General features: G+C 33.4%; 1 pseudogene across 1 annotated transcript; it reads left to right on the top strand.

Annotated features, from left to right (window-relative positions):
• Nucleotides 1-1671: 1671 nt before the first annotated feature.
• On the top strand, nucleotides 1672-9490 carry LOC143233467 (uncharacterized; annotated as a pseudogene). The gene is made up of 2 exons (XR_013018183.1): nucleotides 1672-2545; nucleotides 8178-9490. The product of XR_013018183.1 is annotated as an uncharacterized LOC143233467 (transcript).
• Nucleotides 9491-9934: the final 444 nt, after the last annotated feature.

Raw genomic sequence — 9934 nt, forward strand, 5'->3', positions numbered from 1 at the left:
ACCTTTTCTAGACGAACATTCTTTTTGAATACTTTGCATACTATTTCTGGAGTGCGTGCACGAACCTTTCTACAGAAATTCATGTTTGTGGATTTTCATCTGTTACAAGACGCCACACTTTGCATACCATGACTAGTGTAGGACTTCTTGTAGGTCTTTTTATAGATGCTCCTCGGTTCCCTGTTTGATACATAATGTATTGTTTTCCACTACCATCATTAAATGAAAGGGATAGTAAGTCTCTCATGTGATACGAATGTTGGAAACGACTGTAATACATCACATTACCTAAGAACGCCAGGTAATATCAAATATAGTTGTGATACATTCCGTTTGACAGTGAATTTATAGCAGTAGTGATTTTTAAGCGACTTGCTAATTTGTATGCTCCAAACATTAATATAACTTATTCATACACAGAGTAGAGCACGAATAGCTCCCATGGTATTGATGCTTTTATGGGTCTGTGAAACGTTTATTTGTCAGGTGCCTTGCTTTCCTACTATCAGTACATGTTTCTGAGTAATAGCACGTTCATGAAGAAAACCCAGTATACAAAATCATAGTGATATGGGAAAAAAACAACATAAAGTCATAATGGTTATAGAGGTAACTCTAATATGAAATCATGGTTATAACAAAGGTAACCCTAATGTAACATCATAGTTATTATAAAGAAAACGATGTATATAAAACCATGATGGTTATAAAGAAAACTCCACTTGAAATGGTTTTCCAACAACGGCTTATCTTAGAAAAACTGGATTTCACCAGACATACTTGAGCATCATAAATTTTATTTAGATAAACTTGTGAATGGTTCAGGGAATACCAGTAGGTAAACTTTGAATGGTTCAGGGAATATCAATAGGTAAACTTTGAATAGTTGAGGGAATACCAACAGGTAAACTTGGAATGGTTAATGGATTACTAATAGATAAGCTTAGAATGGTTGAGGGAATACCAGTGGGTAAACTTTGAATGGTTGAGGGAATAACAGTAGGTAAACTCTGAATGGTTAAGGGAATACCAATAGATAAACTTTCAATAGTTGAGGGAATAACGAATGATATCATATTGATTACCAACTCAGTTACAATTGTTTTGATTTATTTTTATTTTTTCTTTCACTGGCCTGGCATGGCCAAGCGCGTAAGGCGTGCGACTCGTAATCCGAGGTTCGCGAGTTCGTGCCAGCGTTGCGCTAAACATGCTCGCCCTCCCAGCCGTGGGGGCGTATAATGTGACGGTCAATCCCACTATTCGTTGGTAAAAGAGTAGCCCAAGAGTTGGCGGTGGGTGGTAATGACTAGCTGCCTTCCCTCTAGTCTTACACTGCTAAATTAGGGACGGCTAGCACAGATAGCCCTCGAGTAGCTTTGTGCGAAATTCCAAAACAAACAAACAAACTTTTTTCACTAATAAAAAATAGGAAGTTTGATTTAAAATTCTATTTATCAAGAAGCTACAGGCTAGAGCGTAGCACTTTTTTGACACAGTCTATGAAAACTAAAATTTTCTTCGATTTAACTCCCCTAACAAAAGTCGTTTTTTTTATCTTCACGCTATTCACCAAAGTTCCTTAAATTATATATATTTGTCCAAAATAAAACTGTGATCGACACTAGGATTTTACTATGATGAAAGAGTGTGCTGTCGGAAGTTTTGTCACCAGGTGACACTCGAGTGTAGCTTATGAGAAATTTTAAGAGTCAGAGACCAGAGCGCGTGCAATATAGCGTCTCCGCCCTCTCCCTCAGGGTCAGTTCCGGATTTCTGTGTAAGTGGATTATGAGCTGGCACTAAGTGGCTGACGTCTAGCAGCGGAGGTTTACAAAATCTGCTCTGTAAACAAGATATACATTTGTCGAAATCATGTTCTGTTTTGTTGTTGACCGGCACGATGGAGGAGAGGTACTTCCCACTTCTCCGCTGACCCCCATAAGCCACTCAGAATCCACGTTGACCCTCACATCAGACAGTTTTGTGTGTTCCAAATCAATTATCTTACCCCCTATGTATACACTCCCGTTACCCGTGGTTGCCAGGTCAACGTATTCCACTTTCTTTCTACCTTTCAAGTGTTGTAGCCGTACTCCTAGTTGTTTACCCGATCCATACCACACAGCTAACAGGCTGGCTGTCCAGGATACGTCAACTAAGGGCATTAAAAGATTTGACTTTGCACATCTTGCTGAATCTGTGACCTCCAGCAGCAGTGCTCCAGTGACACCAACAACCGCACCCGATGCTACATTATCAAACTCTTCTGGTGACTCTGGTCATCCCTTTCCATTTCTTTTCAGTCCCGTCTATCCTTCAACGATTCATCCAGGATTTTTTGGGAAGACACACGTTGGGACAACGTTAGACAAAAGGGTGTCCTCCCGACCAAAGAAAGAGTTCATCTGTAAATACTGTGAACGTCGCTTCACCAAGTCCTACAACTTGTTAATCCACGTGAGAACACATACAGACGAACGACCTTACACGTGTGACATCTGTCAAAAGCTTTCCGAAGACAAGATCATCTGCGGGACCACAGGTGAGTAGTCCACTTTTTATATGGCCATCTTTAGTTGTCTGGAACAAAGCTTGCAAGAGATAAGATCATGTAGGAAACCACAGTTAAGTAGCCCTTACTAAATTATAGAACAAAGAATCTTGTGATTGTTTGTAAATAATACTAATAGTTTATTCGAGTAAGGAAACACATTGAGCTAATATAACAATAGGTAGGAGAACAATTATTTACAAACCTGGCAAAGAGTTATATTGATGGTGGCAAATGCTACATACTTCAATATATCATTAGTTTGTCTTTTTCAGGTAGAATAAGTTATAAGACATACAAAGTTTATATATCGTTACAAAGACAGTAGGGAATAAATGTGAAGAAAGTCTGTCAGCAGGTAACAGGATATAAGTAAAGATCAAGTATATGAACGATGAACAGATCATGCCAAATACAAAACCATTATTGTGGTTTAGTGATAGATCATTTGTGTTGATTACATCTAAAGTTTCTAAGCAGTGTCTTTATTTTCTGATATTGGGTGAATATAGTGGTACTACACAGGTGGACAGATTTATAGATGAAACTAGTGGTACTACACAGGTGGACAGGTTTATAGATGAAACTAGTGATACTACACAGGTGGACAGGTTTATAGATGAAACTAGTGGTACTACACAAACAAGTACAGATGAACATATAGGTACTACCACATCCAGATGAACAGGTTGATAGGCGAACTAAGTGGTACTATCCACATGAACTTAATGGTACTAAAAATTAACTTAATGGTACCATACAGGTAAACAGGTACCCAGATGAAGTTAGCAGTACTATCGAGAAGAACAGGTTTAAAGATGAACTTGATGTTAACCTAGAGCACAAATAGTGAAGTTTGGAGCTAGATTTCCAGATGTCAGAATACAAACTGAAGGATGCAGTTAGATTTAAAGATGTCAGAATACAAACAGTGTAGAATGAAGTTAGATTTAAAGATGTCACAATACAAACTCTTAACAATATAGCTAGGTTTACAAATGTTATAATACAAATGATGTAGTATCAAAACAATTTTTGTGGAGTTTTAGTTAGTTAGAATATAAACAGTATAAAATATACATGGCTGTTACGTTATTGTTCAAGTGTCTAACAGGGTATTGAGTTTTAGTCAAGTGCAATTAGTGTAGGGTCTACTGAGGTACTGAGTTTCAGTTAAAATCGAATTACAAACAGTGCAATATTTACAAATAAGGGAAAGGATAAAGTAGGATTATTGAATACTTTGGTAGAGATAGTGTGAATACAATCATTTAATAGTTTGGAAGCGTGAATACAAGTTTTGAATAGTTTGGAAGAGATAATGTGCATACAAGTATTGAATAGTTTGGTAGAAATAGTGTGAATGCAAGTTATGTGTATTATGGTAAAGATAGTGTTAAATACAGGTTTCGAATAGTTTGTTACAGATAGTGTAAATGCAGACATTGAATAGTTTGGTAGAGATAGTGTGCACACAAGTATTGTATAGTTTGGTAGAGATAGTGTGCATACAAGTATTGTATAGTTTGGTAGAGATAGTGTGCATACAAGTATTGTATAGTTTGGTAGAGATAGTGTGAACACAAGTATTAAATAGTTTGGTATAAATAGTGTGAATGCAAGTTATGTGTATTATGGTAAAGATAGTGTTAAAGACAGGTTTCAAATAGTTTGTTACAGATAGTGTGAATGCAGACATTGAATAGTTTGGTAGAGTTAGTGTGCATACAAGTTTTGTATAGTTTGGTAGAGATAGTGTGCATACAAGTTTTGTATAGTTTGGTAGAGATAGTGTGAACACAACTATTGAATACATTGTTAGAGATAGGGTGAATACAAGTTTCGAATAGTTTGTGACAGATAGTACGAATGCAGGCATTGAATAGTATAGTAGAGATAGCATGAATACAAGCGTTGAATACCTTGGTAAAGATAGTGTGAATGCAAGTATTAAATAGTTTGGTAGAGATAGTGAGAATGCAAGTTTTGAATAGTTTGGTAGAAACAGTGTGCATACAAGTATTGAATAGTTTTGTAGAGATATTATGAATACAAGTATTGGTTAGTTTGATATAGACTGTGTGAATACAAGTATTGAATAATTTGATAGAGATAATTTAAATACAATTACTCATTTGTTTGATGTATTATTCATCTATTTGGTGAATACAAGTATTGAATAGTTTTGTGGAAATAGTGTAAAAACAAGTATTGAATAGTTTGGTAGAGATAGTGTGCATACAAGGCATTGAATAATTTGGTAGAGACAGTGTGAATGCAAGTATTCAATAGTTTGGAAGATATAGTGTGGATACAAGTATTGAATAGTTTCGTAGAGATAGTGTGAGTACAAATATTAAATATTTTGGTAGAGATAGTCTGAATACAAGTATTGAGTAGCTTGGTAGAGATAGTGTGAATACAAGTCTTGAATTGTTTGGTAGATATCGCGGGAATAAAAAATTTTGAATTGTTTGGTAGAGAGAGTAGGAATACAAGTTTTGAATAGTTTCGAGAAGATAGTGTGAATACTAGTTTTAAATAGTTTTGTGGACAGAGTAAGAATACAATTGTTGAATACTTTGGTAGAGATATTGTGAATACAAGTATAGAATAGTTTGGTACAGATACTGTAAATACAACTACTGAAGAGTTTGATAGAGATATTCTCAATACAAGTTTTGAATTGTTTGGTATAGATAGTGTGAATACAGGTATCGACTAGATTGGTATAAACAGTGTGCATACAAGTATTGAATAGTTTGGGAAAGATAGTATGAATACAAGTATTGAATAGTTTGGTATAGACTGTATGAATACAAGTATTGAATAATTTGGTAGAGATAGTATGAATGCAAGTATTGAATAGTTTGGTATAGATAGTGTGCATACAAGTTTTAAATAGTTTGATACAGATAATGTTAATACAAGTTTTAAATAGTCTGTAGAGAGAGTGTGAATTCAAGTTTTGAAGAGTTTTGAAGAGATAGTATGAATACAAGTATTGAATAGTTTGATATAGTCTGTGTGAATACAGGTATTGAATAATTTGATAGAGATAGTGTGAATACAAGTATTGAATAATTTGATACAGATAATGTGAATACAATTATTCATTAGTTTGGTGAATACAAGTATTGAATAGTTTTGTGGAGATAGTGTGCATACAGGCATTGAATAGTTTGGTAGCGATAGTGTGAATACAAGTATTGAATAGATTGGTAAAGACAGTGTGAATAGAAATATTGAATAGTTTGGTATAGATAGTGCATACAAGTTTTAAATAGTTTGATACAGATAATGTTAATACAAGTTTTAAATAGTTTGTAGAGAGAGTGTGAATTCAAGTATTGAACAGCATGGTAGAGATAATGCAAAACCAAGTATTGAATAGTTTGGTAGAGATAGTGTGAATACAAGTTTTGAAGAGTTTTGAAGAGATAGTATGAATACAAGTATTGAATAGTTTGATATAGTCTGTGTGAATACAGGTATTGAATAATTTGATAGAGATAGTGTGAATACAAGTATTGAATAATTTGATACAGATAATGTGAATACAATTATTCATTAGTTTGGTGAATACAAGTATTGAATAGTTTTGTGGAGATAGTGTGCATACAGGCATTGAATAGTTTGGTAGCGATAGTGTGAATACAAGTATTGAATAGATTGGTAAAGACAGTGTGAATAGAAATATTGAATAGTTTGGTATAGATAGTGTGCATACAAGTTTTAAATAGTTTGATACAGATAATGTTAATACAAGTTTTAAATAGTTTGTAGAGGGAGTGTGAATTCAAGTATTGAACAGTATGGTAGAGATAATGTAAAACCAAGTATTGAATAGTTTGGTAGAGATAGTGTGAATACAAGTTTTGAAGAGTTTTGAAGAGATAGTATGAATACAAGTATTGAATAGTTTGATATAGTCTGTGTGAATACAGGTATTGAATAATTTGATAGAGATAGTGTGAATACAAGTATTGAATAATTTGATACAGATAATGTGAATACAATTATTCATTAGTTTGGTGAATACAAGTATTGAATAGTTTTGTGGAGATAGTGTGCATACAGGCATTGAATAGTTTGGTAGCGATAGTGTGAATACAAGTATTGAATAGATTGGTAAAGACAGTGTGAATAGAAATATTGAATAGTTTGGTATAGATAGTGTGCATACAAGTTTTAAATAGTTTGATACAGATAATGTTAATACAAGTTTTAAATAGTTTGTAGAGAGAGTGTGAATTCAAGTATTGAACAGTATGGTAGAGATAATGTAAAACCAAGTATTGAATAGTTTGGTAGAGATAGTGTGAATACAAGTTTTGAAGAGTTTTGAAGAGATAGTATGAATACAAGTATTGAATAGTTTGATATAGTCTGTGTGAATACAGGTATTGAATAATTTGATAGAGATAGTGCGAATACAAGTATTGAATAATTTGATACAGATAATGTGAATACAATTATTCATTAGTTTGGTGAATACAAGTATTGAATAGTTTTGTGGAGATAGTGTGCATACAGGCATTGAATAGTTTGGTAGCGATAGTGTGAATACAAGTATTGAATAGATTGGTAAAGACAGTGTGAATAGAAATATTGAATAGTTTGGTAGAGATGATGTAAATAAAAGTTTTAGATAGTTTGGTAGAGAGAGTAAGAATACAAGTATTGAATATTTTAGTAGAGATAGTGTGAATAAAATATTAATTAGTTTGGTAGATATAGCGTGAAAACAGATATTGAATAGTTTGATAGAGATTGTATGAGTACAAGTATTTAATACTTTGGTAGAGCTAGTGTGAATACAAGTATTAATTAATTTGGTATAGTTAGTGTAAATAGAAGTATTGAATAGTTTTGTAAAGACATTGTGAATACAAATATTCAATAGTTTGGTATAGAATGTGTGAATTAGAGTATTGAATAGTTTTCAGAAATAGTGTGAATACAAATTTTGAATAGTGTAGACACAAGAATTGAATAGTTGGGTACTGAAAGAGTGAATACAGGTTTTGAATAGTTTGGTAGAGACAATGTGAATACAGATATTGAATAATTTGATAGAGCCTGTAATTACAAGTATTAAATACTTTGGTACAAATAGTGTGAATGTGAATACAATTATTGAATATTTGGTATAGAGAGTGTGAATATATGTTTTCAATAGTTTGATAGAGATAGTGTGAAAATTGGCATTGAATAGTTTGGTAAAGATAGTGTGAATATAGGTATTGAATAGTTTTGTAGAGATAGTGTGATTACAAGTATTAAATAGTTTGGTAGAGATAGTCTGAATACAAGTATTAAGTAGCTTGGTAGAGATAGTGTGAATACAAGTCTTGAATTGTTTGGTATAGAGAGTAGGAATACAAGTTTTGATTTGTTTGGTAGAGATAGTCTGAATACAAGTATTGCGTAGTTTGGTAGATTCAGTGTGGATACAAGTTTTCAATAGTTTGCTATAGATAGTGTGAAGACAAGTATTGAACAGTTTGGTAGAGATAGTGGGAATTTAAGTATTGAATAGTTTGGTAGAGATAATTGATTTGACCTTGTTCCTGACCAACAAACTACTCACTAAATTTTGAAAATATATGTTTATTCGCAGGTATGTCCATTTTAAAAACAAACCTTTCAAGTGTATGGAATGTGGAAAAAGTTTCTGTCAGTCTCGTACTCTGGCTGTTCACAGGGTCATCCATATCAAGAAACCTCCTCATAAATGCTCCTTCTGTGACCGTAGTTTCAACCAGAAAAGTAACCTCAAAACTCATCTTCTCACGCACACCGGTCTCAAGCCCTACAGCTGCGACTCTTGTGATAAAGTCTTTCGAAGGAAAGGTGATCTCATCCGTCATTTTCTCACTCACACCTTGCAAGAGATGAAAACTAATGATGTTGGGTTTGTTGACAAGATACAGACTTGTGAACAGGTCCCACGTATACTTTAGTAGAATCGATGATGTTGGGTTTATTGAAAAGATACAAACTTGTGAACAGGTCCCAAGTAAACTTTAGTATAACAAATGATGTTGTTTTAATTCACAAGATACAAACTTGTGAACAGGTCTCATGTAACTTTGCTCTAACTAATGACGTTGGGTTTATTAACAATATACAGACTTGTTAACAAGTCCCAAGTAGACCTTAGTATAACTAATGATGTTGGGTTTATTGACAAAATACAGACTTGTGAACAGGTCCCAAGTGAACTTTTGTATAACTACTGATGTTGGTTTTATTGTCATGATACAGACTTGTGTGTGAACGGGTCCCAAGGAACCTTAGTATAACTACTAATGTTGGGTTTATTGACAAGATACACACTTGTGAACAGGTCCCAAGTAGACTATAGAATAACTACTGACGTTGGGTTTATTGACAAGATACACACTTGTGAACAGGTCCCAAGTAGACTATAGAATAACTACTGACGTTGGGTTTATTGACAAGATACACACTTGTGAACAGGTCCCAAGTAGACTATAGAATAACTACTGACATCGGGTTTATTTACAAGATACACACTTGTGAACAGGTCCCAAGTAGACTATAGTATAACTAATGATGTTGGTATCAACAAAACAAACAATAACATATTTAACACATGTCTGAGTCTGGTAAACAAACTATTTTCAACAAATCCATCCTGTAAAAACCAATTTTTACTCAGAGCCGATTGAAACAGTTGTTACATCTCTATTGTATAGTATAAACCAAATGTTACATTCTACACTTCTGTTATTGATAACAAAACACTAAATGACAGTGTTGAATTTTTTTAGATGTAACAGACCTACTCATTCGTGTGTTGCGGATTGAGTAAATTTCTTCTACAATATAATGTTTGTGTTGAATATTACATATATATACATATGTGTGTGTATTTCAAATATGTATATGGACAATAAAACTCTACTCTTCTGACCATTTGCATGTGTTTTGCTTCAGTTTTCTACTATATTCCTACTCGTCACGACATAGAAGGACTTGCTATAAACCAGTCATTACCTTGATGTCACGGTAACTAAACAAGTAAACCTACAAGATGTGTATGTGTATAAAATGTTCTCTTCAAAATCATCCTCATGTTACATAGTTTATAAAACACTCTTACCAAGTTCACAATACACAAGGCTCCAGCACAAATCTGCTTGAATCTTAATTTTAAAAGTTAATATTATAATACAGTCTTCTAAATTAATCCTCATTCTGTAAAGTTTTAATTGAATATTAATTATTAAACATCATAATACAGTGTAATTTCCCTAACTGAATCCTAAGTCTGAAAATTGATAATACATGTAAGGCTCTGAATACAGCTTTAGAGTTAAAGTTGAAAATATTATACAAATGCTTTAATAT

Source organism: Tachypleus tridentatus, chromosome 12 (assembly GCF_004210375.1).
Source record: "Tachypleus tridentatus isolate NWPU-2018 chromosome 12, ASM421037v1, whole genome shotgun sequence".
In the NCBI taxonomy this organism is placed as follows: domain Eukaryota; kingdom Metazoa; phylum Arthropoda; class Merostomata; order Xiphosura; family Limulidae; genus Tachypleus; species Tachypleus tridentatus.